Raw genomic sequence first — 7,352 nt, 5'->3', positions numbered from 1 at the left:
AATAATAACAGCCTCTCATACATAGTGGGTCCTCGGAATGCAGATGGAGAAGTATGTCTCATCATACGGAGGGGAGCTAGGAATAAACTGAATATGCAACAGCTGACAAGTGAAAGGGATGAGAGTGTGTATTAAGCAGGGCTAACAATCCCTCGCCGTTAAGACAATTAATTTGTTACGAAAGGTTACACAGCTTCATCAGATATTACTAAGAAGCTAAAGTTGAGAACTAGATGGACCAGACATGTAGCATGGGGAAATGAGGAATGCATAAACAATTAAGTCGGAAATTGTAAAGGGAGGAGTGAGAGACTGAGGATATTAAAGTACCTCTTAAATAAACAGTGATTCACGGCTTGGAATGGATTCATCTGGCTCAGGATTGCCTCTTGTCAGTAAGTAATAAAAAGTATAGCTATCCTTGTACTAGGCCGTGAAGGCCCATAGGGTTGTGATACGTTAAGGGTCCCACATTATCTAGACAATCGGCTCAAAGATGGCGGTAAGGTTGTCAGCCTTACGCGCCGGCCGCGCTTTACTCCCTAGGAAAATTATTTAATTAATTCCTGGTACTCATTTCTGTTAGAGGCTGAGTAAACCCCAGGGCCTAGTGCGGCTGGAAGGATTAGGTCAACTGACCTCTTCTCAGTTCTAGTAAGAATTCAGATTTGGCATATAACCGAGTATTTCTTACCTGCTTCTCAAAAAGGAATTCCTTCAAAGGAGTTGGACGTTTAAAAAATGTTTTAAATGCATTTTCGACTATTTCGGCAATTATGTTCCTGTTGAGTCAGTGATGTTCAAAACTATATGCATATAATCTTACTTCGAATCATAAATGTATCAGTGAATTTCGTAATATACAAACTGCATTCTATAAACTTGCAGAGTTCACCAGAGTTCTTGCAATTCGACAATTAGGCCTTTCGTTGTTCGCCCTCATTCCGATATCACACCTATTTACAGAGAAGCCACTCCTGACAATATGTGTAGCTGGGACGGTCCATTTTGGCCGGTGGATCTCTGATGCGTAGTGGTCTGATGCAAGTCGGCGAGCCTAAGATTTGTGGGCATGCGCAGTGACACTATGTTGCCTCAGTAAGAAGGTAGACGTTGAGCTCATAGGATCGCTCTTACTAGTAGATACTGTGTGCTTTCCCCACGTGCCAGTTGCTAGTTGCCAGTGCCAGCCTACGAATGTTCTCTCTGCAGAAGAACAAGTTCGTGGCATAGACTCGCTCTCATGCGCTGGCAGTGAAGGACACCGGCCAAAAAGTATCGGCAGGCTTATACGCATAATTAACTGCAGTGCAGTTCGGTGACGCAAGAAGAAGATAATGGAGTAACTCCCTCGTGTTCACATGTAAGCAACAAAATGGGTGCGAATTATATAGTGATGGGAAACAACCTTTAATAAATTGGTTAAAAATATGCGCTCCAGATAATAATGAGGCGCTTAAGAACAGTCTGAAATATCCTTCGCTCAGGAAAATAATGTCACGTGTAGGGGTTTATGCGTAACTTATAGGGTGGGTTCTGGATTGGATGATTAGAATTATTGACACCTTATACAAACAACTCGGGACTACAGGCAGTACAATGCTATAGCTGATCTACACACTTTGCAGTTCACCGTTATACACGCTCACTAGGATTCTCAGTCTTCATTAGCCCTTTCCTGGCAACGGAATTATCAGTCTCACTATCACTTCAAATCACACATGAAGTCTTTTCACAACCTAATTCCTTTCTTTCAATTTCTTCTCAATCACCTTGGACTGTCATCTCGAGAACTCGACCCAATTCCTGACAACAACTCACTCAAATGAGCTCTTCTTCAACTGAACTCTCTCAACTTCTGACAACTGACTCTTCTCACCTGAACCCTCCTTTACAATCATTTAACACGGAGCACACAGAAAACACAGTCTCTATTGTTAAAGAGGCGTATTTACCGATCCACTGCCTAGCAATGGATGTCGTATTGTTGCGCGCGTTTGCTTCCGCTGGAATATGTTTGCCGAGTCGTTGCCTAACAATGTGTATACAGGTCACAATATATATGTATAGTATATCTGTACTGTGTTATTCACATTAACATGTAGTACACCAGAATTAAAGTTAATCAGTATACGTATCGCATAAGCAGTATTATAAGTATTACATATTTCGAGATCGTATGACTTGGAAACAGAATTTATAGTCCATGTTTCTCTTTTACACATGTTGAGCTCAGAATGAATGCCATGAACGTCACAGAAAATAACGCACTGCACGACAAGCGTCGTCCTTTTCTCATCGCGACATCACCACGCTCTAAATTTCCACTGTCAACGTGACGGAAAAAACTAAGTTACATCAGTTAAAAGAATGGATAACAGTCTCTGTTGCGAATTCAGGAGATCAAAACATCAAATAAGACCCATCTGTCAATGTTCTTCTCTAGTATATTCGGACCTGAATAAGCAATAGAAGCATTGCAGAAAATAATTCTCTTGAGATATCAGCGCCTCTCAGTCAACGTCGAATCTGAGAACCAGGATATCCGAGGTTACCTCTATCGAGAGGAGCCTTCGGTAGTACATTTATGCCAACCATGAAGCAGGAAGCATACGAAATGAATGCATAAAGAGTTTCCTGTCCTTCTGTTCGCCTTTTCTCGACTCCAGAAATACAAATATTTAATTCGCTTAGTGACGGGTGGAGTCCAACTGGGTCCACTCGGCACGGCGGCCACTGATTGGCCTATTGTAGCCTGCCCCGGGTGATTATGATGATGGAGAATTTGGTGGAATGAAGATTGGCAAGGGAAACCGAAGTACTCGGGGAAACCCCGCCCCAGCGCCACTCTGTCCACCACAAATCCCACTTGACCAGAACCGGGATCGAACCCGGGCCGCTGTGGTGCAAGCCAGAGACTAACCGCTTGAGCTATGGCGCGGCCAAGACAAATATATCTGGTAAAAAGCTAGCCCTGTAACAGGACGTGAAGGTTCATAGGGTTGTGAGACGTCAAGTCTCCCACAATATCTAGACAATCGGCTCACAGATGGCGGTAAGGTTGTCAGCCATGCGTGCTGGCTGCCCTATACCCCCAGGGAGATTTCCGATAGTCATTTCAGTTAGAGGCTGAATCGACCCCAAGTCTATAGTGCTGCTAACATTAAAAAAATGAGTATATGATATAATATTATCACGTGTAGAGGTTGTGCATGACTTATAAGACGGGTTCTGGATTGGATGATTGGACTTATTGATGCCATTTACACACAACTCGGAACAGTAGGCAATACTGCAATATTGCTGATCCGACCACTTTACAGTTCACCATTAAAAACGCAAGGGGGTTTTCAGTTTCATTAGTCGTATCCTGGCAATGGATTTACACCAGTAACTTCAAATCACATATGAAGTCTTCTTTTCACAGCCTAATTCCTTTCTTGCCGTTGTTCTGCAATTGCCATTTCCGAAGACTCCACTCGATTCTGGTCCTTAGCTCGTATCCTGGCAGGCTGGTGTCTCTGAACTCGACTGTTCTATACCGCTTGATTGCCAAACACTTCTTTACAACCACTTTGCACGGAACACGCAGAAAACACATCCTCTCTATTGTCGGAAAGGCGTGTTTACAACGCCGTTGCATAGAAACAGAAGTTACCCGATTTCTGATTGCGTTTTCGCTGCAGAGGGAACATATTTACCGAGTCGTTACCTATTAATGTACATCTATTCTGAATTCACTATTGTGGCTTTCGGGCGTCATGTCACAACGGATATTATCACAATCATGAATTTATTCGAAACACGTGTAATATGAAAGTTACGTAGAGTACAAACTGCACGGCTTAATCATAAATTATTTTATTCAAGCCTGTACAATTGCCGTGATCAGCTTCAGTCGCTATCAAACTAAATTCCCTTGTACACTTGACTGTGAAGTGCCTATAAATAACAAGAACGTACAATATTCGATTCTCTTTTGTCCGTACATGAGTCTGTCAGAAGAACATAAGTGGTCATCCAGAGTAAAAGACAAAGGATATATATATACATATCCTTTGTCTTTTACGTCAGCAACTGAACGATAGATTTTCTTTCTCCTGCTGACTATGGCGAAGAAGGTGAAGTTGAGTTCAAATAGGAAAAATTTGAAAAAGCTCTCCTGATTACAAAGCTGAAAAGTTTGTGCAATTCGTTGTTCTTAATATTTCGACTTCATATGCTTCAAAGAATACAGCCATAGAAAAACATGGGGAGAAGAGAAAATGCTTGTACATCAAACACTTCAACTTATTTTCTCAAAATCCTCTAATATAATTGGAGGCTGATATACATTTTGTGAGTGTAAATTGTTGTTGAGTGCCGGTCACAGAAGCTGCGTCGTCTAAGACATGAATTGCCTTAGTTCGTTCGGAAGCTGGGACCGTGGGTTCGAATCCCACTCAGGGCATAGATGTTTGGTGTGTGTATGAGTTTATTCTTCTTGTGTTGTCCTGTGTGTAGGCAGAGGCCTTGCGACGGGCTGATCCCCGTCCAAGGAGTTCTACCATCTGTGAAAAATGATTTCAGAACTGAATAAGAGGCCTGGGCCCTGAATGGGCTGGAAGAGCCATTGAAAAAAAAATGTTGAGTAGAGAATTCTGATGAAAAAAATATATTAGAAGATGGTATCACTGTGGTAATAAAGAAAAAAGTTGGCATGAGAAGGGGACAAGTAATAACAGAGAGTCGTGGCCTATTTCACGTGAATTATCCGGTATTTTCTTTTGGGGAGGCTGGAATACTAGACACCTCCGTCGTGACAGATGGGAGTAAAAAAAAAGTAAGTAAAGGTATCCCTGTAACAGGACGTGGAGGCCCATACGGTTGTGAGATGCTGAGGTTCCTACATTTTCTAGACAATCGGCACAGAGTGGCGGCAGGGTTGTCAGCCTTACGACCCGGCCGCCTTTAACCCCCAAGAATATTCCTGGTAGTCATTTCTGTTAGACGCTGAGTCGACCCCAGGGCCATAGTGCGGCTGGAATGATTAGGTTAATTAAACAAAAGATATAAATAAAGTTAAAATAAAAGTTGGAGGCGCCGGGTATCGATCCCGGTACCTCTCGCATGCTAAGCGAGCGCTCTACCATCTGAGCTACGCCCCCCATACGTAAATATCAGATTGAACAACTAATTCAAGGAACAGATCGACAGAAACCTGTTTTCATGCATACAAGTTGGGCAGGTGGAAAGAAAGAAAGTAGTATGTACCTACAGGCTATTGTAGCAGTACACCGAACTTCGCTACGGCATTCAGCACGTCGGAACAAGGCCGCTCCATAGCTCAAGCGGTTAGTTGCTGGCTTCCCACCGCGGCGGCCCGGGTTCGATCCCGGTATGGTGAAGTGGGATTTGTGGTGGACAAAGTGGCGCTGGGGCGGATTTTCTCCGAATACTTCGGTTTCCCCTGCCAATCTTCATTCCACCAATTGCTCCACAATCACCCTCACCTATCATCTGGGGCTGGTACAATAGGCCAGAAGTGGCCGCAGTACAAGGGGTTTAGTCCCACCCCACTAGCAATGAACAAGTCTGAACACGGATCACTTGAATTTCCATGGAATAATGTAAGGCGATCCTAGTTTCGTGGGGTTGTACAGGGTAGAACACATCTCCTAAAGTCTTCTCCACGTCAGATCACAATCTGAACATTCAAACGCAGCCCACAAATGTGGCTCCGAGGATCAAAGAACCGATCAGGTCGCTGGGTACTACAATCAAAACATCTGTAGTGAGGAAAATATCGCCACCTAAAGCCACTTAACCATGTGCAAGATTAGATCGTGGTCTTACATTGGGAAATGTGGTAGCTGGTAACCACCTACCAGACTACATAACCCAGAAGACCACATTAGTAATTTCACAGCCATGAATACCTTAAATGACAAGTTGTATAAATTTACAGGTTATATGGCGGAAATGTTATTACCGCTGGAATCGGAGTCATGAAGAAAACAATTGCAACTAAGTCGACTAGAATCACATGAATTAATCAAACAACCAATCGATCGGCCAATTTCGGAATGTATAAACAGTGCCTCTAATATGACAGGGGGCGCTCGAATTTGTAACATAACAAGAAGTTCTGGGAAGAACTAGTCGTCTACTTTCCAGAGAAAAAGAGAGAAAAGAGGAAGTTTTAGGATGTAGTGACAGACACTACCTTCAGATGTAGTGAACTTGATACGACACGGACCGCAAGGAAAACAATGGGTAATAAGTTCTTCGATTGTTGCATGTGTATTCTTTGCCGTGGGAACGTGTTTACAGAGTCGTTGCCTAGAAACGACAGGGAGGGACACACGCACACAGGAAGTTGATTTAATAAGCCTCTTTCTTCTTCTTCTTTTTTTTCAAAATAAGGAATGTAATCTAGAAATCGGATATAAATTAAGTAATGATTTATAAATAAATCTTGCTCGATGATCTGTACTTCAGGGGTATCAAAATACTGGTCGACAGTAGCATGCATCCCCTGAAATCGATAATTCTACACCGCACTTCTTTTCATAAAATAGCGTTTGTCGGTAATCTTATGATCGGTTTAACCTCAGATATGTACATGTGAAACACATGACTTTTGGAAAGTTTGCTGGGACGCATGAATTGTGTGTGGGTATGCACAACTGCACAAACTGGCTAAAGAGCAGTGATTAAATAGAAACTATACGGAGTAATACCTCCCTCTCTCCATAAAGCAGAGTAAAACCATTTGCTTACTTATGCAAAATTCTTTATTAGGGCTATTTTACATGTATTGTACATGTATTGCAGCTTCCAAATTGCAGGCTCTTATTGAGTTCAGAGTGTTTAGCCTATTTCAGACAGATATTAAAAAATAGACATCTCAATTATATAAATGAAGAATATGTACATAAAAAATTAATTTCATAACACAATCATCGAATATACGAGTATCTATCGACAGTTTAACAATTTAACTTCGTACTCTCGAAATCCAAGTTTCGATTCTCGGTGTGAAAAATAATTACCCCGACCTACTGCTCGTCGTCCCTTTACGCAGTGTTTTAAAAAGGTGATTTTCGGTGGCTACTCTGTCATTAAGAATTCATCATTCACAATAACTGTCTCATTTGACCCTACTAAGAAGAGAAATTCGCCGGTCACGGTAGCCCAGTGGTCTAAGGCATGTACTGTCTTCGCTCGCTTATAAATCTGGATCGTGTGTTCTGATCCCACTCAGAGCATGGATGTTTAGTTTGTGTGTGTGCGTTTTTCTGTGTTTGTGTACAGGTAGAGGCCTTGCGACGAGCTGATCACCCGCCCAAGGAGTCCTACCGAATGTGTAA

The 7,352-nt window shown here is 42.4% G+C and overlaps 1 protein-coding gene and 1 non-coding gene across 5 annotated transcripts in view; both read right to left on the bottom strand.

Moving 5' to 3' along the window:
- Positions 1 to 7,352, bottom strand: part of LOC111872794 (tyrosine-protein phosphatase non-receptor type 13) — a 487,820-nt gene that overhangs the window by 402,894 nt on the left and 77,574 nt on the right. The window lies entirely within an intron of this gene.
- On the bottom strand, positions 5,075 to 5,147 carry Trnaa-agc. The gene has a single exon. It is a non-coding gene; the product is annotated as a tRNA-Ala (tRNA).

This window comes from Cryptotermes secundus, unplaced genomic scaffold (assembly GCF_002891405.2).
Source record: "Cryptotermes secundus unplaced genomic scaffold, Csec_1.0 scaffold79, whole genome shotgun sequence".
Taxonomy (NCBI): Eukaryota; Metazoa; Arthropoda; class Insecta; order Blattodea; family Kalotermitidae; genus Cryptotermes; species Cryptotermes secundus.
The sequence above is the reverse complement of the archived record's forward strand: the minus strand, read 5'-3'. Positions and strand labels throughout refer to the sequence as shown.